The following is a 24,742-nucleotide window of genomic DNA, read 5'->3' on the forward strand; positions in this document are numbered from 1 at the left end:
TGAATGGTGAAGTTGATTAAATCGTTAGTAAGGTTTTTTGTAAGTACGTAATCCAGGTAAAGGTAATGCTCGTCTCGTACTCGTATTGTAGTGGTTCGATGGTTTTTTTGTTTGTGCGGTCTTTCGAGAGGTGAGAATGAATCGTGAGATTGGTTCTGAAATCACTGCACAAAGAGTTAATAAATCATCAAGATTCAGCTGTATGGCTATATGGCTGTATGGGATGTGTCTAAATGGAACTTTATATTAAATTGCCTCATGATAAACCAGTTACACTATGATGTATGTTGTCGTTGCTTTATGCACCCTTCCTTGGTTGTTCTTCTTACACTCCGACCATGCCACTGGTTAATTAATTGTGTTAAAACAATTTCTTTAGCCATTTATATTCCTGAAAACGACAGGCGACTTGTGCAACAAGTAAATTTACATGACTTTGGTAACTCCCTATAATATGAGAGACGCAGGGGTGTGGACGTGGAGTTGAGTTGAGCGGAACCGTAGCACTCGCCACAAAATCAATCACGATCACGTTAAAAGATCGTTCGTTGGAAGATCTTTTCAGTTTATTTATGTACATAGGATCGACGTTACAAGAGAATATTTCTAGATAAAAGTTAGATTGTTACCTTAGGTCTCAAAAGGAGGACAGAGAAGGAAGACCTTTTTTTTGAAGGAGTATATAGGGAGGTAGATATAATGCCTTGAGACAGTTATTATGTTGTTAAGCTGAATGGATCTATTTGAAGGTGATATAGATAACAACGCTTACAAGTTAATAAGCATAAACTGGTTTCAGAGGTTTGTGTGTGTGAATGTTCGCTTTTAAAGCTTTAATCCATTTTTGAGTAAATATTTGTCAAATTTGTTAAGAATTAAAGTTATTTATTATTTTGTATTATTTAAAAGCTAATAGCTGTAAGCTTAAGTGAAGCTTGCTAATTAAAATTTGGACACGGATTTCGGAAAGAAATTAAAGTTTTAGGTTAGGTTAAAGGTGCTGTCCGTGATTGACACTGGACACACTTAGTCCCGTTTAATGGCCCATAAGCTTTCTTCTAAGCTTAATGAAACCAGTTTAAGTCCCTTACGTAAGAGATTGATTATGTTAATATGATTAAGATCGTTTAGATCGTTATAGAAATATTCTCCTAGGTAATTCTTGCGTTTTTAAGCTAGAGCAGGGTAGCACAGGAGAGGAGAAGAACTATTTCCTCTTCTTGCTCATTTATACAGCTTCTGCAAAAGCTATTTGAGAATACGCCTAGCCGCGTAGCGTGCTTTCTAATTAGACAGTTCCCGGTTATGACTCCGATTATCGAGCTTATCTGGCTAAGAGATAGCAAGCACCTTGAGTGCTTTAATATAGTTTAGACGAGATGTTTTTTGTAATCTGACACGTGGTGATGTTATTCCACCTGATGATTGCCTTATTCATTTTGCGAGCATTTTTCTGTTTTGGGCTTTCCAAAGAAAACATAAAGAACCTCTCAGTAACTGTTGAGTCTGACCTAACAACAGATGTGGAAATATTCCTATGAATTCGCAATAGACAAGCAAATAAAAAGGATTAAGGTAAATAAATCTTAGGTGCGTTTGGTAACTATAATCGATGTTAAAGCGCATGCCGAAAAACATGTCTCTGGCATACCTATTATTTTAAAGTATGCTTTATGTTGTAAACAGTGCTGTCGTTTTAAATATTTCAAGAGTAGTATTTTTCTGTCATTTTGGGGAGTGTTTTCTTAAATTAAGGAGTAAAACAAATAACAACACATGCTTGGCTCATGAACAAAATTAAAAACTGAAAATAATAATGTCCAAATTCGAAGTTAATTGACCTATTGCAAAGGTTGATGTTCCGAAAATAGTCAAATAGAATAATCTAATGTCATGGCAAATTTTTGCTTTCACATAAAAGCCCAATATTTTAAAATAATATTGTTAAAATAAATAAAAAAAAATTTAAATTCATCATTTTTTGTTTATTAAATAAGAAAATGGCTAATATATTCAATATTACCATAAAACAAATTAATTTCATTATTTTAATTCTTAGGTTTTTGTTTGAATATTCATAAATAAATATAATACATTTAGAAAAGAACATCCCTACCATATGACTTATCGAACAAAACAACAAAAATAAAATGAATTCATAAATACATAAAATACAAAAATAAGTTCACCCTAACATAAGGATTGAATGAACAAAACAACAAAAATAAAGCCCTAAACCTATAAGTAAATACATTATCAATTCATTATTGTAAATTCGATATTTTATATTTTATGTTACAAACATTAAGGGGCCAGTTATAGCTATCATTGAAAACGATCGGTAAAATGTTTTCAATCGATATTTGACGGTGTTTCCCTTTGATTAGAAATGAAAATCAGATACTGATCGATCAGAAATCCCACAAAGAATGTTGTTTGAGAAAAAAGTCTAATTGCGCATTTATTTTTTGCTAAAAATGCATTTTTCTATTTTCCGGACGCAAATTTTTTCCGGAACAGCTGATACTTGTCAGTAAAAATGTGTCTGTGGTTTTCAATCAGAAAATTTTGTTCAATAACTGACATTTTTAAGCTATAAACGACCTGTAAAAAAAAAATCCAATTTACGCCACCCATCATATTGCATAAGTTTCTTATATCTTCTAATGTGCGGCCCACTGCTTCTACATGAGCTCTATGGCTAATGGTGCACTCCCAAATAATCAGCGACGGATTAAACATACAGACTGTTGATCTAAAGAAACAGGCAACGGTAATTTAAACATAGAGTCAGCTGTTTTCCCATCATTTAATAGGGTTGCAGCAATTCCTGACGATGCCACTGCCAGTGCTTTTCTTCCGGATAATCGTACTTTTAACAGTACAAAATTGGAAAGTTTTACCCGTGCCACCGGGCGCGTTCAAAAAAATAGTTTATAAAATAAATAAATAAATTGGGTGGCGCAACAGTCCGTTTAAGAACTAGGACCTAGTGACTGACAACTCTCAACCATTCCTGTGTGCGGGGACTGTTGTCAGGGGTGGAAGGGACCAACAGTTTTAAGCCGAATCCGAACGGCAAATTTGAGAAAGCACTTTTCATTACAAGAATTACTCTTGGAGAATTTGTCAATTCCTCGCAAGAGATAGTACCCGTGAAAAAACTTTAGATGGCATAGACAGGGATTGAACCCAAGACCTTTGCATGAAAGTCCAACGCACTAACTATCATGCTTGGGTACATTTTAATTGACAAATTCTGAAAACTCGTATTCTATAATATTGTCGAACATTTGTTTGTCCTACCAATAATACTCTTCGCAGCGTATGCGATGAAAGACATTTTATGTCTATTTTTTTTAAATCTTCGGTTGGTTTTAATATGAACTTCTAAAGATGTTTACAGTAATCTAGTACTAAATATAGCCTCAGTGATAATGTAGCTTTCTGATGAAAAAAGAATTATTAAAATCGGTCCAGTACTTTTTGAGTTTATTCGTTACATACAAAAATACAAATCTTTCATCTCTATAATATTAGTGTAGAAGTGTAGATAGCAATTTCTTTAAAGTTCACCCCAGACGTTTCCATTATATTAAAATTTAAATAATTTTGATGCATATTGTGGAGATTATACTATTTCTATAACTTCTATGAGTGCTTCTGTTCATTATCTTGCGAGAATCCTCATTTATTGACATACCCTCTTCGGCTAAAGGCACCATAGAGTACGAATTTAATCCTAAGTACCTACATGCTTTTTATTTAATTAAAAAAATTAGCCTAGCTTATGATGGTAAAAAAACCATCAAAAACTCATAGTGCTTCCACTAAAGTCATATCCGTGTATTTAAGATCGAACTTAAAGATCATTGATCGTCTGACACAATTTTTCCATCTTATCTGAACAATATTGTCTTTGCTTTGAAACTCTAAATTCGATCCCAAATACAGGGAGATGATAGTTAAGAATTTTGGCTAGTTTTTTCATCGTTTCTATTATTTTTCCATCACTGTACATACATATTACCTGTGTTTGAATTTTTAACTTAAATTCGAAAAATAAGTAACTTAAAACACATAACCATAAATATTCTTGAAAACATCTCAAATTTGTCTCAAAGACCACACTAATTAACCTCTAAATGTAATCGAATTGAAAATTCATTGCTTGCTAAAGAACGTGTAAGTAGATATCAGTCGAGTATGTTAAAAAAAGGCCAACATTCCTCACAGTAAGTGAGTGCAAGTTTGCTTACAACTATAATATCACGATATTGTTGTTGGTTTACAAAGAAACTCTCATCTTCAAACAGTCGCTTGTCTACGATTGAAGATATTGTAAAACAAACATGGTTGCCACATACAAATTTGTATTTAAAAATGTTAGTTTTATAAATTACTTTTAACTTCAGTTTACTTAAAAAGGAAGAATTACTAAAAATATCATTAATAAAAGGTAGGAAATTAAAGCGCTCAGGGAAAAACAATTTAGATTCACTAAAAATTATTATGAGAAAAATTAAAGAAAATGTATGAAAGTTCCCTTTTTTATACAGGTTAAAAATTTAGTCTAAATTTAATGAATCATAAATTCAAAAACATCCATATTCATGCAACCTATTAATATTTTAATTAAATTTGAACTTCATGCATTAAATACCTAAATACATTAACTACACTTATTAAATTAAAAAATATGTGATTTGTGTCATTGGTTTAATTTTGAAATAAAATTTACGTTAACGATTTTCCCTGATCCCAATAATTACATAACCAAAAGTGTGAACACAATCTTAAAAATAAGTCAAGGTGCTGAACGCTTTCATTTTCAAATAAATTATTAACTTGTTCGAAACTTATTAGATTAACAATATGAATAATTGTTTATCTAAGGATAAAGTCTGAAAAAAGTGAGCTATTGTGGATTGTAGAGTAAATTTAAATTACGTGCAGTTTTAGTTGAAAAATACACTTTCTAATTACCTATAATTGAACATTGTAATGGGTTTATGTTCAAGTTCTTAAGAGAAAGAATTTTTAAGTTATTTGATTTCTCTATTTATTCGTCAAACTTTGAAATTATAGTGATAATATAAAGAGGACCGCAAAAACTATCGCAGTTATATCTTTTGAAGACACTTTAAACCAAAATATCTTTTATGACCTATTATACTTTACCCTAAAATTATCTTTAAAAGTTATATGAGCAGTCTTTCGATTTTTTGGCCGAGTGCAATCTAAGTGATCTAATTAAAGGGTGTTGATCTCATTAGTATTTTATAAATGCCACTACCAAAACTTAGCACGCAAAATAATTTTGAAATTCATTTTACTTTCATTATTTAGGTTTATAAGAAACAGAATCGAAAGTGGTAACTGTGCTAGGAAAACGACGATGTTGGAAGAAGTTTTCTTTTCAAACGACAATTTCAGTTGGTTGAGAAGCCAATTAAATTGTCCGCCTGTCACAGTTGATAGTTGCTAGTTGCATGCTTCTGTCGTGTATGCAATAAAGTACGGTTGCTCTACGTTTCTGTTCCACTGCCCAAGAAAACAAGCAACCCAACAAGACGGTCAGGAAGTAGAATGCTTTTTGGGGGATATCCCCTTCGGTGATGAGACCATAAGTACCTACACCACATCAGCAACAATTACTGTGAACTATCCCAACTAAGATCGCGTCTTCGTCTCAGTCACAGTCACAGTCGCGTCGTCCTAGACAAACTAACTTTAAAAACGAGAGAAAAGAGAAAATCACGATCCCGGAAGAATCACATGGTCCTACCTAAGCTGCATAAGACTACACCACACCGAACCGAACCCGATTTGATGATTTGATTTCTCCTGAAACAAGTAGACGCGACCCAAAAACAACCAAAAGTCTCCCAAACACATAGTCGCGTCGTCGTCGTCGTCGTCCGCCTCAGCCGCCACTGGGACTGGGCTGCTGTCTTAACAGCCAAAGAAATACGCGCGCGCAGCTAGATGTTAGGGAAAAGTCCATAATTTTTCCAGGGAAAAACCATGTGACTTAGCCGCATTAATTCATGTTTACGAGACTTTCGTTTGCCTGGTGTACTTTGAGGTCCGTATCTAGATCTTGGTTTGACGTTAGAGGCAAATGCGGATGCATCTTTTGAAGAGTTTTCTATGATTTTTGCCTTTTTTTAAAGCCGGAGCATAGGCATAATGCACCGAACACAACCCGAGTACGAGTTAGCAAGAGAGATGATGGGCTATGGTATATTATGGATTTTTTAAAATGAATCTACAGCAGCAACGACCGCAATAACGGTGAGTGACGACAGATATCAACTTTGGTAAAATGTCGTGCAAAGTGTTTTAGCTCGCGCTTTTGCAGCAGCGCGATTTTACGTGAAAACGAGTGACATTATCGACTTTTGTGTTGAGGAAAATGTAAGTTACAATGGTTTGATGTTTTTGAATTTAGGCATTTGGATGTGAGGTTTTCTAACTTAAAGTAATCACAAAAAATCGTTTCGTTGACAGTTTTTTTTAATAATTTATTATTATTTTTTGTTTCTAATGTTTTTGACTACTTATATGCTTTTTTTAGACAATATTTTATTATGGTTTGAAGGGTTACTGTCTAATTCGACAGAACACTGTAAAAACAACCGGTAGAACAACTAAATTTTTTGTATGGAAAAACCACTATATCCGGCAATTGTTTGGTTTAAATAGCTTTGAAACGGCAAGTGGATGATTCATTATTGACCAAAAGTTAGAAAAGGTTCTGCTAACTTTTCAAAACGTAAGAACTTAACTTAACTTTGGTTGCAGGGGTTTCCGTACGGGTCCGATAGTTACAAATATGTAAAAATTTAAAACAAGAACTAAAATTTTCTAATTTGAATTGATATGAAGATAAGTTTTACGGAAAGATTATTATTATTATTGAATATTATAGCGGTTTAGAACTGGAAAACTTTTACCGACCTCTTAGGGTTCGGCTCAAGGTCATGGGGGGGGGGGGGGGATTCACCCCAGCTCATAATTCGTCGCGATTTCGCAAATGCCTTTATTATGTAACTGTACGTGTGAATTAGGTTGACTGTTGTAGGAATTTTCTAACTATATTACATGTCTCTAGCACGACTGCCTTTTGAATTTCTTCAATCAGATCTTCCAACGATCAGATCAGACAACGGCTGTTGCCGATATTACGATGGGTGTTATCGTTACTTCATGATAAAGCTCCTTTATTTCGTGTGCCAGCTAAGTGTATTTGTTGATCTTGTTTGCGTAAGCTGTTCTTAGATTTTGAGTTAGAGGGACGTTATGTCGAATATGTCGATTGTTTTGTTTTTGTATGTCAAATAGAACTATGTCTGGTTTGTTGGCGAGCACGGTGCAGTCTTTCCTGATGGATCTGTCTCAGTACAATACAACATTTTTGTTTTCTAGTACTGGTCGTGGTTCATACTTGTAATATGGTAAGTGTTGGTTTATCAATCCGTGCCTTAAAGCAAGTTTCAAGTATATGAGCTAGTCCACCTTGTCGTCCTGCTAAGGTAGTCTGTTCCGTGTTTCGTGTGCGATGTTGCATCTTGGGCAGTTAATCCTTCAGGCTTCAATAAGTTTCGCGTACGTTTTGACGTTGTCGGACTTTCCAAGTTCGGTTTAAGATAGGTTGAGTGGCGTGTAGCTTTTATCTGCCTCAACTATGGTCTTTATGATTGCGCAGTCCTGTTGGTCTCGAAAGTACAATCTTAGATTACAGATTTGCCTATGATGAATGTCAGCTATAGATCCGTGATTCCTCGTCCTCCTTCTCCGCGAGGGAGAACGATTCTCTCTATCGCGCTTCTTGGGTGAACGTTGTTGTTAGTTAGTTAGTTGTAGGAATCCTAAATACTTGTAATTGTCTCCGTCGCTCAGGTTTTCAATGAGCTCATGTTCACTTAGCGGACACCCTTCATCGACATTGCTTATTTTTCCGCGAACAAAGTGAGCTATCTTACATTTGTCGGAACCAAATGTCATACTGAAGCTGGCGCTAAACTCATGGAACATCTTGAGCATACGATGCAGTTTGTCCGTGTTCGATGCGTATAGTTTAATATCGTCGATGTACATAAGGTGATTCAGGTATTTGCTTCCTTGCTCCAATTTGATCTCGTACCCAAGGTTGCTTGCTAGTTTTCCCAGCTGCTTGCTCAGAACGTTCAAACCTGGGCAGAACCAAAGAGGGCTGAAGGCGTGCGTCGTCGCCTTAAATATTCCGTTCTTGATGAATATTTGGTGGCTTTAAACTATACATAAATCATTGGCCTTAGGATAAAACGTGTTAAATAAAACAATGGTATTTTTGATTTGGTGTAAGGGTCTTTGTTGTCTCTTTCGGTTAATACTAACAACTTGAGCCTAGAACAACTGCTATCGTATAAATATAGTCTTTAGACAAAAAGTGTGATCAGTTTCCGACTTCGGTCCTTTTTACGGCTTCTAGCTATAAACGAAAGATTTTGAACGCTCTTACATGTATAAATAAATTTTCTGTTCTTCAGTTCATAGAGTGGATCTTTTTTGAAATTAAAAGTAAATCTAGGTTTAATCTTTACAGTTTTATCTACATTAAGAAAGCATTTAAAAGTAAGAAACGTAATACCCATCTCTTATGAGACAATTGAGGACTGTTAAGGGGTATTGATTCCCTTTGGTTCCTACAAGAAATTAAATGACCCTAAGGAGATCTTTTTTTGCTTATGTATTTTTAAAGTACTTATCTTTATACTAAAATTTAATGCAAACAATCCGATATCATATCATATTGATTAATGATCATTGTGCAATTATGACACACACGTTCATATACAATACATAAACCAATACGTACATAAGTACTTAAATACATCAAATGTAATAAACTCAACTGTTGGAATGTGTCCATAAATTGAGAAAGAAAATATCCAACTTCACAAGAGAACATGCGGACGGAAGCGGCAATAGCAACGGCAACGGCAACGGCAACGGCAACAGCAACAGCAACGTCATGCAGTCCGACTATAACAACGTTTTACATTCGGCATTTGTAATTAACCACAATTCACATAAGCCACTCCAATGGAATTATGAACTTGGTTGGAGTCGAGATAGGAGAGAGCACGATAGCAACTTATGATCTGTGCATCTGTGGATCACTGCATTAGAAATGCTCAATGCCTATGAAGTCTATTATCTCGCGCAATTGGAATTCACAAAAAGGAGCTGCTCCATCAGCTATGCATACAACTGTTGCGCCAGTAAAACAACATCTAATTTGCATTTTAGTATTTTAGTCAAGAGAATAGGAGAAAGGGAGGAATTGTGGGGCAAGGGTAGTGATCGAGCTTTAGCGCATGGATAGGATAGTTATGCGATGCTTATAAACGTAGACAATCACCAGAGGGATCTTCTTGGAACCTATACCACCACACGAGAGTGCCAAAGGTATAAACGTGGCTAGACTGGTTAAGATCACGCCAAGAAAAGGATGTCATCAACCACCAATTATAAATTGTTGTATGATTGTTCTATACAATATGAAACCAACCAATGTTGAAGACTGCGACGACTGCTCTGCGACGTTCCGGACGAACCAAGTTCATCAACTAGAGTTATAAACTCGAAGAAGGCGCTGTGCTGGCGTTGGTTGGGTGCTGTTATAGCGCAATTTTAAACGTATTTTATGGATGACTTCAGGCAAATAATGATAAACATTTCTGCATATAGATACTTTTGGAGACTGTGAGGAAAAGAGTTGGCTTTAAAGATGATGTTATCATTAAAAATAAAATAGGTTGAATTTTAAGAACTATTGCCTTTCAACGACGAAGTGGGGCCTTATTCATGGAAATCTAAAGCAATAAATTTATTTTAAATCTTAATCTTTTAAGTTTTGGTAGAAAGTGATTATTTAAATTAATTCTAAATTATAAGTAGACTTCGTCCCAATCTATATAGTCTTCGTATAAATCTATAAAGTCTTGCTATAAATTCTCTTAAAACGTTTGAACACCTTGTTGCTCAAGACATTTACATTAGTAAGCAATGAATAAATGAAAATTTGGTTTCAGTTTCGCTTCTGTTACCATGGAGTGATGCGCAAAATAGAATCGTAATAATTGCCTAACTAAGTTAAGGGATTAGTTCTGGCTAAATTTTCTTGTTTCAAAAACCCACTATTAACCATATAATGTTGGGGAACCAGATTCCTGTCCCTTTGATATGTCTTTAAAAATAGATGACAGCCTTAAAAGAAGCCATGGACCGGTGCGCTGCTCACATTTGTATACTTATGAAAGCGGTACGAGAGCTAGTTAGGGAGCATTTGAAAATTAAGGGCTATACAGATCATTTGTAAATACCTTGACTGTAAAAAGTTATTGTGGAAAGAGTCAAAGGGTTTTTACGATATCATTATATCAAAATAAAACTTTTGTTCTAAGGGTCAAAAAATGTAACCATCATCACGCTTCCGTAATGATTTGATTGGTCTTACATCAAAGTGTCCCTTTCTGAAAGTTTTTGGGAATAAATATGAAGATGATGGTTAAGTTGTACCACAGAGATGTGGTAGAGTGATTGGTAAAGAGTTTACTAAATGCACTTTTTATTGGAAATAGATGGATTCTTCTACAGGATTCTTTTTAAACCAGAGTGCCTTAGGTTCAATATCGAAGGTTTAAGAGAAGCTTAAAATAGCTTCTCGGTAATTCCATATTTTAATGCTTAAGATTGTTTTTTGTGGTCAGAATCGGAGAGCGTACCTGTTAGCATATTAACCTAAACTATCAATACTCTATCGAAACCGAAGAATTGAAAAATTTTAAAATGTTAGCAATAAAAATCACTATTTTTATTTGAATACTGTCAAAATCATACATTTTCTGAAATTTGTTTAAAAATGATAAAGAAGATAATTAATAAAAGATTGGTAAAAATAATTGCAAATACAAACAGCAACAATTCAAATAAAAATATACCTAAATCGGATTTGAAACGCCGCCGTTCAGTGGCGTTAATTGTATGTCGGATTAATAATGCAGTTAGTAAGTTTTTTTTTGAAAAATTAATCTAAACGTTTGCGTGCATCGCTTAACGTTCTGAAGATAAGTCACAGAGTGAAGACAAATTTTACAACAAAATAAAATTCGAATTAATTGTTTAATCCAAAAAGCTTTGGTTTAAAGCAATAAAACCTACAAAATGCGTCTTTTAAGTTTTTATATATTTGTTTCAATATTCTTTCCTTTAGATGTTTATTTGTAACTAAGTAATTTGTTCCTTCAAACCGATTATGACAAGTTGTCAAGTAAAAATATGGGACGATGTTGTAAAATGTTAAGACAGAGAACAAAAATTAGAAAAAAACTGTTGTAATTTTCTTCACACCAATTGTATATGAATGATATAAATTTAATACAAAATCATATCCGGCAACACCTTGAAATGCAGCACACCTCTATAATTTTCCAATTCAATTTTCTAAAAAAAAAGAAAAAACATCTTTAGCTGGTAAAACACAAATAATCCTTCTAAATTAAATTTGCGAAATCGTTTATGTTGAAGATGAAAAATATTGAAGGTATTTTATTATTGTTTGAAATGGGGAGGCTATAATAATACAACACAACTGCAATATATCATTTCAATGGAGAACCGCCCATATATATCGGACAAAGATCTAGTTTTTCTTGAGTTGAATAGTGTAAGGATCATGCACATGCATACATAGGCACATGAAAATAGAAGGTGAATTTCAATCGAGTGCCAGATAACTCAATGTTTAAAGTGATAGGTTTGCTGTACAGTTATGACTTATGAATGTTTGAAAAAAAAAAACGTTTTAAAAGTAAAAAAAACGTGTCTTCGTTCACAGTCAGGTTTTTTTCTTACATAAATTGTATTGTAAGCGACAAATCAAGAGCTGTTTCATGAAACTACTTAAGACTCTTGTATAGAAATTATGATCTAAGACATGACTATAACCGTTACGATAAAATAATGAAAAGGCCTATAAATGGTTGTTAGCATTTAGACTTGCATATTTTCATACATTGAAATGCCTTCACCTATAGGTCATTTTTAGCACACTTCTTGCTGTCTGTAAAGCAAACAGCAAGAGTATTTCAGAGACTATTTCATTAATCTCTTTCCAATATAATTTTCTGAAGAAGCTAATACTGGAGAGATCAATTAATATCGTAAGCATAGATCGTAAAGTATTGTACGTAAATTAGTTCTTAAGATTATTTAAGTTAGTCGTCTTTGTGTGTCTTTTATGTTAAGTATTATAACTCACTTTACATTTTTTATAAAGTTAAAAAAAAATTAATAAAAGTTTAGAAATAATCAAATGTGAGTTTCATTTAAATAACATAAATTGAAACCACGTAATTATATAGAAAAGTATCCTCTACGGTTCCAAATCTATTTTCATCCAATTATTCACGCAACGTAGTGAAGTAAGGCAGAATATTGCGTAAACACCCTTTTGTGTTCACTTGGTTAAATGCTCCATCATTAAATCAGCTGTTCGTTTAACATCAAAAATTGTTTAGTTTTCATAAACTCACACAAAATTTTCTAGTTAACATTCAAAGATAATAAAAATACTCGTTTTAGAACTATGCCTGTTTTTTTAAACTTTAACAAAAAAAATAAACCGAACGTAATAACTCCATTTTCGCGCTGAAAACTTGGAGGAAACAAGGAATGTGATTAAATTGTAGTAGGTTCCTTCTACCTACCAATAACATTCCTTCAATATTATCATAAACATGTCTTTATCTATCAATCTGCATAAAGCTGAGCACGCCAATTAACTATTCTTTATCCGTCTTAGACACCTACCCAACCTACATGTTCTGCCTCTTTCTTATCTTCAGATAATTTATATTCTATCCTAGTTCTTCCAATATGAAATGAAAATAAAGCTATCGAAAGGAAGCTTCGAACGAACTAATTGAATACACAAACAATTGTTTTCGTTCTTTTTTAAACAGACTCTCTGCAAGTTCGTGCGATCCAGTCGGGCATTTTATTTGTATATGCCTAAAGCTCCTTTGGAAAGCCCTTTCAATCAGCGATGTTCTTAACATGTCATGTAATAGGGTTCCAAAGTTTGGATGGCATTTAGTAAGAACTGACGTTCTATGGTCGCAATATATGCAAATTGTAACGTTTATATCAAGTGCATTTAAAACAAATATTTTATAGGTAATCTTAAATACCAAATACTCTAAAATAATGTTTGTATACTATTATTATTATTACTTAAAGTTTATGGTTATAAAAACTCAGTAATCAGCGACGAAAAGAATGACATTTTTTGTGAATATCTTTGGAAACAGCAATGAAATGATTGCATCAAGTTTTATTAAGGTGAACAGAAAGGACTAAATTTATTGCAATAATTTCAATTTCAAATGAATAGTCATTTTTGATGATTAAGCAATCAAACAAATTGATGACTAAGCAATCAAACAAATTAATAATTAAAAAATATACATTGTTACAAGATAGTTTATTATTTTACCAAAAAAAATTGTTCCAAGTAGGTATGACTTTTTCTTATTGAATACATTTTGTCTACAATTTAGATGAACTTAGATGTGTCAAAAAAAAACTAGCATAAGTTCTTGAGTGATTTACCTTAACATAGTACATGTAAATACGTATAGCTTACCTTTACTCAAAAATAATATTTATTTCCTTTTTTTGTTTTAATTTATTGAGGTTTCCTTGTGGGCATAATTTCTTCTATATCTAAAAAGAAAACAAAAAAATGGATATTTTGTTAGAATTTGAAAACTTTTATATTTCAATGTGTACCTACATATCTATAGTTATGATGTTTAATTAAAATATCCGGAAATTAAAATCACAAAAATTTAATTTAAAAAATGTTCATCGAACACACAACCTTTAATCTCATATATGTTAGGTGTTAGGTTTCGACTTCCGCTACAAGTAATACCTTTCCAAATCGATTATATGTGCCTTTGAAAATCTATTATGTTCTTTAGTCTACTCTTAAAAGAAGCAAATTAAATCCACCCTTATTATTGTTTAAGTTAACTTAGATTTAGTCACAATAATTTAATTAAAACCTTTAAAGTATATGAGAATGTGTTTTTATTTAACTACTAACGAAATGTGTCATATTTATCTCAAGAGTTTTTTAACCTTTTTATATTTCCACAAACTCACAAATGAAACAAAAAGTAATTTTAAAACATATGGGTGACGGAAATCACGACCAAATTTATTAATGAAATCCATAACTCTATTTCCTTCATCAAATGTTTGTTTAGAATCTAAGACAACATCCAAGTCAGAAAATACATAAAATCTATTTAAAGGACAAGAATCAAACATGTAACTAAAAACGATTGGAACTTTTTTGCGTGGAAAACTCATGGTTTTATATTTGTCAACATTTAAAACAGGACGATTGTTATTGCAACATTCCCTGAATAATATTAAGTTTTCTTGCAAGAGAAGACAGTCGTAGAGTTATTTTTTTAAATCGTTTGAATCGTCTGAGTTATTACGATCACGTCTAAAGACTTGATAATAGGAGTCAAAACGCTCCGAGTCCGAGAAAGAGTTGTTGAGCCATGTTTCCGTCAATATTATGATATGAAGATTGTTAATGTTTTTGTAAACCATGTTGGTCTTTGTCCAAAGTCCATTTACGTTTTGGTAGTAGATTAATACCTTTTTAAGCTGCTCTGCCAGAATCTCTTTTCATTTCAGTTCTGGAGAGATTCAAAGCTTTCATAGTAAATAAATATAAGAAGATCTTTAGATGAATTTCAAACTAATGTTTGTATGAATTGGTCAAAAATTGATGCATTTGCACTGAGCGATTGGAATAAGGCTGGATTTCCGATTCATATTATGTCCTTCGTCCAGTCTTTTATTAAAAGTAGTATTTTTGGCAGCAAAGTTTAAAGCAGTAAAATACAACTTTTATTTTCATATATAAAAAATTAATAATTAAAATATAAGGGTAGTCATCTCCATTAAAGCAATACGATAATTTTTGAACCCTTGGTAATTACTATAAAAATATAGTTTCATAGGGGTCATAAGCTGCCCTGGATCCGCCATTGATCAAAAACTCATACATCGATGAGGAACCGAGAACACATCCTCTATTCTATACTATTATCGAAATTTCAAACCTTTTCTTAAACTGCAAAGGCATCTCTATACAGTTAATATTGTCAACCTCACACAATGTTTTAAACTAGGATTTAATTTAATCTCACCTTAAAAACTGAACTTATATTTAGAAGACTTACTTTCATAAATATGTATACCATTTTATGCAAGGTAATATTTTCGTCACATAAAAACACCACATTAGAAACTCAAAACACACTTAACTATATTTACCAAAATAAAAGACTTCACCAAAGTGTTTTGCATACATTAAAACTTTGACTTGTGCTGTGCGCAGTGAATTTTAGCTGCAATTTAAGTTATTCCAGAGGTTAAAAAATTAAATAAATTGAACCAAAAAAAAACACAATGTGAAAATGTGAAATACCAAACACGACAATGATCGAGTGTATTCATTCATGTTTCACTAAAAAACATATGTTAAGTGACTCGAAAGTGGAACCCACGGCCACAATCACAGCGGGCTCTCGCTATATGCAGACGAACGTCAACTTGGCTTAAATTATGGAAATTTTATTGCAACGAGCGAGTGAAAGGGGAGCCAAGCTAGCAGCAGCAGCAGCACTTACATCGACATAGACATCGAAATGGCTCGGCGATAGCGTTAGCGTGCTATAGCCTGGCACCAAGTCGTCGTTTAATAATATCTTCGTCTATATCGTATACTTTTGGGTCGTATAATAATTTAATTTGCAATTTAAGTGGCTGCTATTGGTTGGAGCTGCCATCCAATCCTATCGGTTTAAGTTAGAAAATAAACTTTATAGACACACTGTTCTTTATGGAGTATTTATTTACTCGTAATTGGGGTTTTGGTATGCAAGTTTTTTTTTCTTTTTATGTCCGATTTGCTTGGAGTTTGGTTGGGCATTAATTGAGGCCGAGTATATATTTGTTTAAAATAAATTAGTGTTTTAGTGAGCTATTTGGGGTATCGTTAAATGGTTCTGTTTATCGTTAAATGGCTCTTAGTTAAAACTTTTAATTGTAGCCATAGAACATAAGTTCAGCAAAGATGATGAGTAATGCAATTAATGAATTGTTTTAAGTATTTACATCTTTATAAGAAAAAGAATTTGTAAATTTAGTTTGAAACTTTGAAACGATGAAATTTCTTGTTGCAGGTTTAATGTTAATAAGAACCTCTTATTACATTGTTTAACTGTTCGGCTCTGTATCTTGTTATTTCAATGCAATTTTGCATACCTTTCGTTAGGATTTAAGAATTGAATTAAGGGTACTTTACTTATTTGGGATCTTATTTTAAGGAATAACATTATACGATACGATTATTCTAAACCAGATAGCATCATTGCCATTTCAAGTTTAGATTTGGAAACTATCTTGAAAGGCACGGTCTATGGAGAAGAATTGCTGGAGAAAGGTAGAAAAAAAGTAATGTTTTCTAGTAGTGACCAATCTTTAATTTCAAGAAGCATTGTCGACTATTTCATTCTAAAAAATATGAATATGTATCCAAAAGCAAGAGATCAAAAGTATTTCCCTATTGACGGCGTACCTATTATGTACCAAGATGTTAAACGAAACAACCATCACGCAAACTTTTCGATCGGTATTACAATGTAAACCTAAAAAATCCCTTTGCGAAGCCGGCACAAGTAAGAGGATGATTGCCACGGCCTTTAAAGTTGTTGTGACTGAAGATCTTACAAACTTGAAAATATATTTAGCCAACTGTTTCCCGGACAACATACTTGAATTGTGGGAAAATGCATCATTTTTAGGAAAGCAGGAAGAAAAAAGTCTTTAACAGCATTTTTAACATCCTGGCCTCGATATAAGGATGCAAATGGGGGCGATTTAATTAAAATTGATTTCAAATTTCTTCATCCAGGAAAAGATAATAAACTTTTCAAAAAAATAAAAGATTTAAAAAAAAAGTAAATACGATTTTTTTTTAAATTTCATCAAGGACAACATTTTCTTGGAAGAATATAAAATTGGAATCGGTAAACTACAGATAACATTAATTTTTGGGACAACAATGTTTATTCTTCGTGTATTGAAAATAATGTTCTTGTTTTAAATATAAAAGTTACTAAATTTTGAGAACTTTATTTTTGGTTAAAAAAAAAATTCAAGACTTCAATAACACTTAACTTTCTTAAGTTAACATAAAAAGTTGTTGGGCAGATTTTAACCTACATATTTTCTTGAGACAAAATATAAAACTTTTTGCATAACTATTTTTTTTTCTAAGTGAAGGACTGTCATGCTATATGTTTCGCATGCTACCATGTCACTTTTTTGTACGGGTACTGCCTATTCTGAGGAATTGACAAAACCTCCTAGAGCAATTCTAGCCATGAAAAATTCTTTCTCAAATTAGCTATTTGGATTCGGCCATTCCTGAAATGACTCGTACACAGAAATGGTTAAAAGTTGTACGAGCTTACCGGGAACGAGGAAAATCTACCCGGTTCATAGCCAGCAACATTCAAAGAGTTGACACTAATGAGATTTTGAATGTTCACAACTTGATTTGACAACTTTAAATTTAATTTGTGAACGCACTATATCATAGAACTCAAGGCTTATTTTGGATCAATGGTTGTGTCAATAAGCAAAATATGTATTTATTCATCAATCAAAATTCATCCACAAAATCTGTTTGGTGTTTGGTCTTTGAACCATTCTTTTGAGCTATTTTAATTCATAGGTTTATACCAGCAAGCCGACGACGAGATGTTTAATAGCCAATATTGAACGGAAAATACGGGCTTCTTCGGCCAAAATATGTGACCGAGTCATCGAAAATTAGATCCGTCGGACTTACCATTGAAAACGTTTCCGCAGTGGCCAAATAAACGAAATCGAGTTCTATCCATAAATGTTTTGATTGTAGTTTAAGCTTATGATAAAAAAGTTTTTAAGTCCTTATTGGAAAACTTGATATCAAGCTGGTTAAGGAGAAAGTCATCCAAATGTGTATCTTTGCTTGTGTTGATAATAAAAATAATTTGTTTAACACGTCTCGACAAAAACTATACAGTCTGTCAAGTAAGAGCGTGGTCGACTTTACCGACAGTTAATGAAAGATTTCGCTCTAATTCCTTCGCGAGCCGATAGAGGGAAGCTTTGTCCTTGATTCATTGCCAACAAAGGTTCAGCTGTCGTTGATCTTTTGAAAGAGAATCACGTTAAACGACATGAGTGCTAAGTACGCGTCGCGCTACGAGGCTGTGTTCCTTTGCATCCACGCGAAAGGTCCCAAAATGTTGCAATCAGCGGCTGCTAAATATATGAGAAAGTCGAAGGCATTTGTACAGAAGTGGATACAGCGATATAAATTGGCTAAAAATGTCGATGATTTACCAGAACGTGGTAAAGTGAACAATAAAGACGAACAAAAATTAGTGAATCTGTTTTCACGGAATCCTGCTTTAACACTGCGTCAAGGACAAGCAAAATTAATGGCAAAAGGTTTAGATATATCCTACGAAACTATCTGAACCCTTCTTCATATTTATGATCTGAAATGGCGCAACACAATGAAGAAGCCTCTGTTGACTGAAAAACATGTGACAAAGACACTCGCTTGGGCGCATGAGAATATTGATGGAGATTTTGAAAATGTCATTTTTACTAATGAATGTTCTATATGGCCACGTTCTAGCCTCGCGCGAGCCTAGTCAACTTCCACCAATAGGCTTGTTCAGCGGACCGTAAAACATGGAATAAAGGTGTCTCTTTACTGACAACCTAAATGCCGAGAAAATGATTAAAATCTTCAAAAAGGCTTTACTTTCATCTGCCAAAAATGGTTCATCACAAAAAATGAAGATTGGATTCTGCAGGAGGACAACGATCCTAAAGACCCCAGCAAGCTCTGTACTCAGTAGAAGACACAATCCGGCATCGTTACATTGGATTGGCCGTCGTAGTCGCCCGATGCAAACCCTATCGAAAATGTGTGGGCATATATTAAACAGAAGCAGAACAGAAGAAGTTGTGGAAGACGCACGAAATTTGTCGGATCTGGCGTTCCTTGATACTAGAATACGCCGTTAAATTAGTATAAAGCATGCCTCGGAGATGCCAGGCAATTATCGTGGTGACTGGACACCTTATTGACAAAATTGCATCATTGTTTGTAATGTGTACAATGTATATAAAAATATGAAAGTTTCATGAAATATTTTTTTTTTATAAATTAACACGACCACGATCTTACTTGACAGACTGTAAACTGTAAATGTACTCGTAGTTTTTGAGAAAGTTTTCAACTCGTGCAAAGATAACTTCTTGCTTTTTCTTTTAAAAATACGCTATTAATTCTACAATTTTTCATTGCAACGAATTATGATGTAATTATAAATAAAGTATGGAATTCCCATTAAATATCATGGACATCATAAGACTACACAAACGAGCAATACACCTTCAGAATATTGCCATTTCTAAGTGACATTTTTCTCAGCACTGAAACCAACATTGCATGGGCTTGAGACTCAGACCAATTGATTACGTTATGATGGAAATACAAACAGAAAAAATATGTTTTTAACTCAACAAAAAAACTGGTGCGCAGAGATGATCCAGGCTATAACCTTCGATAAGTCTGGCCACTGTCTTCAGCTCTGGATTGACGCGAAGCGACGACGCGAAGGTGAGGTGCTTCGACTGGACGTGGAATATGTACAACAAATGTCCGACAAGCACATATTGTGATGTAAACTTTGACTTGGACACGAACACTCATCTTGCGTCTGCGAGTGAGAGGTGCTTGACTGAGGGCCGTTCTGCACGCGGTAAGATTCAATCATTTGTGTCGATCGTTGCAAGGATTATATTCGACGGACACACGAGGGCGACTTCTATATGTGCCATTCCATCTATACCCTCAGATTGGTCTCTCATTCGACGATGGTGCACTACGTGTACGTGCATCGAACCTCAAAACATTAAATCCTTTGAACGTGGGCCTGTGCACCGACGTGATTCGCTTAATGAATCCGATCGATCCATCGCCATCGATCGGATCGGATCACATCGATCGTTGATCGTCCGACCGATGATCTGCAATGCGCGCGTGTTTGAGTTGTGTAGAGACAATGACGCTGGGCGGCTCGAATCATTAATTATATTAATAACATGTACACATGGCATAAGACATGCTGTTGCTTTTGCTTTTGCTGTGACGACGACTCACGGTGAATCGGTGAGCCGGTGATGTAGTCTTTCGATCGATCGGTGTGGTGAACGTATGTATAAAGGAATTTGTTGTTTTCCTTCTCTTAACAAATTAAAACATCAATTTAAATGGCAGACATTTTAGCGGACATTCGATGACAAAGTAAAAGCGAATTGGATGCGGCTGCGCTGTGAGAAGGGCATTAATTGAGTTTTGAGGTATTAAAATGCCTTTGAGTATTGCGACGAATTAAGGAGAAAGTTAAGTTAGGCACAACTTAAATTTAATTGGAGATATCAGTTGTTTTAGTTAGTATAGAAACCAAGATTATAATTGAGATCTTCAGGTCACATTCTGATTCTGATATTAAAAAAAAAATAAGAAAAAATCATAGGAACTGCATTTATAATGTAATTTTAACTAAAACAATTATCATAATTAATTCTTGTTCCTGTTGCTAACTTTATAACCAAAATGAGCTTATTTATGAGTGCAGATTCAAAGGCCCACAAGGAAAAAATTCATAATAGACTTTTGACTCACTTGGCTGGGTTAAAATGCATTATAAACTTGTAACCTACATCAGTGGGCCAAAGCTCTAGAAAAATCCTCATGAACTAGAAACAGTGTAGGTGTAAGAATTTTAAAATAAAATGCTTTAAAAAAAAAACTTTCCATACACCATCAAATCAGCTTGGGTCGGTTAAAACAAAATGAGCTAAATGCCCAAAATGGACTTTTTGTTTGTGTACTTTGGACCTGTAAAGAATGGTTTTTCTAAAAGTTTTTCGATGTTACAGCCTCCGCTTTTTGACATTTTACAGCCAGGAATTAAAGAAACAAAGCTATTAAATTGCGAGTTAATACTGAGTTTCAAAATGATATCCTTAATAGTTCTTATGTTTTCTCACACAGGTAGGAGAAGAAGATGGCGAGAAGAAACTCTAGTGAAGAAGAGAGAAAGAAAAATTTAAGGTTTATTTCCTTTAAGTGAAACTACTACTGTTTTTAAGCAATTTCCCCTTTCCGAATTCAAATCATATCAACTTAATCCGATAAAATTCAAATCACTTGAATATTTCAAAAATCGAAATCTAGAACTTTGCTTTAAGTTCGAAAAAAAAATTAAATCGATATCGTTATATATAAGAGAATTTCAGAATTTAAATTTATGTTATGGATCGATTTCAATTTCATGTTGAATGAAAGCAAAATAAAGAACCTTGCTGATTATTTTAAAGCCAAACATCTAATTTTAACAATAAAATTGCTCGAATTCGAAAAATTGGTACTATGTAAACGAGGAACTACGTAACTCGAAAGTAGAATTAAAAACAAGGAAAAATCGAAAATAATCACTCTACAACAAATGTGTTTGCGAGCGAATTTTATTTGTCAAGGTGTAAGCAAAATGTTCAATATGTGTAAGCAAAATATGAGTTCCATCTACCACCCTAATTACACCTGGAATTCGTGATTTTAGCCAAAAATAGCGTTTGGACTTTCGTTTCTCTTCCTCATTCATTTCAAAATTCATCATCAGCGGGTACAAGACTCTTTTGATTGAAGTCAAAACTTCGGAAAGTTTTTTTGCCATGGTTTGCTGTACAATTTCAGCGTTCTTGTCACCACCGATTTGGTTCTGATAACCTCATGTTGCCAACGAATTCAATGCTGCTGGTAACTTAATGATAATCGGAACAGCATTTTGTCTTCTGCGAGTGAGTGGTCATGTCGGATGATATGGTGTTAAGCAAGAACATAAATCCGTCTTTAGATAAACGATAGTTCGTAATAAAACCAACACAAAAGTATATATTTTTTATTAAGAATGCTTCCAAATATTCTACTATATATGTACAAACCTTTCCTCATTCACCTCCATTATGTTGGAATTATCTCTTATTCTTCTACGTTCAATTTGCCCGTACCGTTTTTCATTCCCTTGCAAATTAAACCAAATTCAAAAAGTCAAAAATTTGTTCTGTTTTTAAAATTGTCAAACAACTCGATACTCGTTCGAAAGTACACAATTTTTTGAAAACAAGTTGGTATAACCGGCGTACGATTCTACTTTCACGATTTAAAGAATCGGAAATGAGTTTCGAAAAGAATCAAAAGTACAATCGAGACACATGGTGGGGCCCCCGATTATTTAAGAAATTAGTTTCAGTAAAAAATTGTTTTCAAACTCAAAAAATAACAAGACATTAATGGCTTTTCGTAAAACGGTTTTATTAATTTCTACATAATTTACTACTTTTTTTGTTCATATCAATTCCCAATTAAATTCAAGAAACAAAATTTAAAAATACCTTTTATTTCTACAGAGAATTGAAAAACAAGGAATCTAAAATACTATTTTATAGTCAAGTATAGCTATGTTTTCGTTTTTTTCCACTTCTTCATTTTGTCTGTCAACTCAAAAGTAAGAATTTCTTTTAAGAACCTAAATTTAAATAACTTCTAAGATAAGAAAGGAAAAAATAGTCATACAAACCTATAAAAGTGTCAGAAACTGATAAGAAATAATTTTTCATAAACAAAGTGTTCAGCCAACAGCATAAGAAACAAAAACACAAATTTATGTATGTTAAACTAAATTAAATCAGAAAATTCCCACCCCTAAGTAAAACGAACACACAAAGAAAGATCTTTTTTTTATCTCGTTCATTGTCCCTTGATCGTCCAATCACACATCACCCGCATAACGATTTATTATCTCTCAAACTGTCGATTGTCGATAAGTCTTACTCTTATACATACATATACTCGTATGTATATGTAAAAGAGAAACGCGCAAAGGATGCATACATAAATTCTTACTGCATCAATCCAATGATGGGTTGCATTGTCCATCGATCATCATTCATTTTGTTAGAGGCAGTCATTTATATTTATATATACTCGTAAGTACATATCGAATGGACATCTTATAAGGAAACAGGGTTTCCAGGAAAGATAATTTTTTGGCTACTCGAAATTGTAATTCATTTCAAATTGATTATAATCTATAGTTAAGGAATTGAAGTCTTCATGGCCCACCTGATCATTTTAAGGGCTTATTTGCATAACATGATAAGACACATTTTTAATATCCCTAGGAAATAGCATTTTAAGTTAAGAAACAAGAAAGTTAATTTTTTTTAATAACAGCATGATAAGCAATAAAACAATAAAAACGCACATATTTTTATCATTTAATTATCATTTACATTTATATTATTATATTATAAATTTTCTCCTTTATTTAAAGTTTTATAAAAAATGTTGTTTTTTATTGAAATACGTCTGATTTGTTTCTTATTTTAATCTTTACAGCTAGTTTCTAAGATGGGGTGATTTTACCCAAAATAGACCATATTTTGAAATCTAAATTTGAATTGAATTGTTCCCATCCCTTAAACAAACGACACGGCGGCGATAAATATGAATGTTTATACTTTTTAAAATGTTTTTTAACTTTTATTTACAAAAAAGGGAAAAAAAGGAAGTTTTCTTTTTTTTTAATTCGTAAAAATAGCAATAACTAAGAAATAAGACTTAAAAATATTCAAAAATAGGGGCTGGGATGTGACCCACATGGTAACTTCCCATCCTGTCTATGGAATTGTCTTGCTTAAAAGTTTGTAGGGTTGGGTTAAAAAAGTTGTTAGTTGAATTATTCTTACAAATTTTAAAATTACCAACAATATTTTTCATATAAGGAAATAGTTTGAAAATCTAGTTTTATTAAGTAGGTTTTTAGTCGAAAACAATTTTTTACCAATTTTAGTAGCATTTCTTAAATTGTTACAAATTGGATGAATGAAAATAATTTAAGAGATGTCAAGAACCATAAGATCAATTTTTATCAACTTTGCGTATTATTTTTTGTAGATTTTATTTTTTTATGCAAAAAACGGACTGTTGAATTTGTATAAAAAAACTACAAACAATACTTTTAATTTTTGAAAAGCTTTTTGAGTCGAAAGTAAATTTTTACTAAGTTTTAGTATTGTTTTTATGTTAGGTTTTTATTTTTGGTAAAAAAAATGTCAATTAGATTTTTCTCAAAATATTACTGAATGTTGAAAACAATATTTTTTAAAAGATAAATGTAGTTTAAAAAAAGTTTAAAAATATTTATAAAAAGTTGGTAACACTGTTAATTGGATTGGATAAGCTGTATACCTTGGACAAGTGACAAGTCATTTATTTTAAATATCTTCAGCGTCATAAGCAAACCTCGTAAATCACTAATCGAAAATTTCACCAAAAACGAGAGTTCCGGATTGAGATATTTTTGTATTAATTTTAATTGTTTAACTTATAAACTTAGTTAAGTAGTTTGTTTATTGAATGATAAACTTTATAAAAAAATATAATTAGAAAGATAATATGAGA

General features: G+C 32.9%; 1 protein-coding gene across 1 annotated transcript in view; it reads right to left on the reverse strand.

Moving 5' to 3' along the window:
* The window catches only part of LOC129952196 (protein N-terminal asparagine amidohydrolase), a 76,573-nt gene that overhangs the window by 28,494 nt on the left and 23,337 nt on the right, over positions 1-24,742 (reverse strand). The window contains exon 2 of the mRNA XM_056064671.1: positions 13,697-13,776. The gene's annotated coding sequence lies outside the window, so the exon portion shown is untranslated. The remainder of the gene's footprint in view (positions 1-13,696; positions 13,777-24,742) is intronic.

The sequence above is a fragment of the Eupeodes corollae genome, chromosome 3, assembly GCF_945859685.1.
Source record: "Eupeodes corollae chromosome 3, idEupCoro1.1, whole genome shotgun sequence".
Taxonomy (NCBI): domain Eukaryota; kingdom Metazoa; phylum Arthropoda; class Insecta; order Diptera; family Syrphidae; genus Eupeodes; species Eupeodes corollae.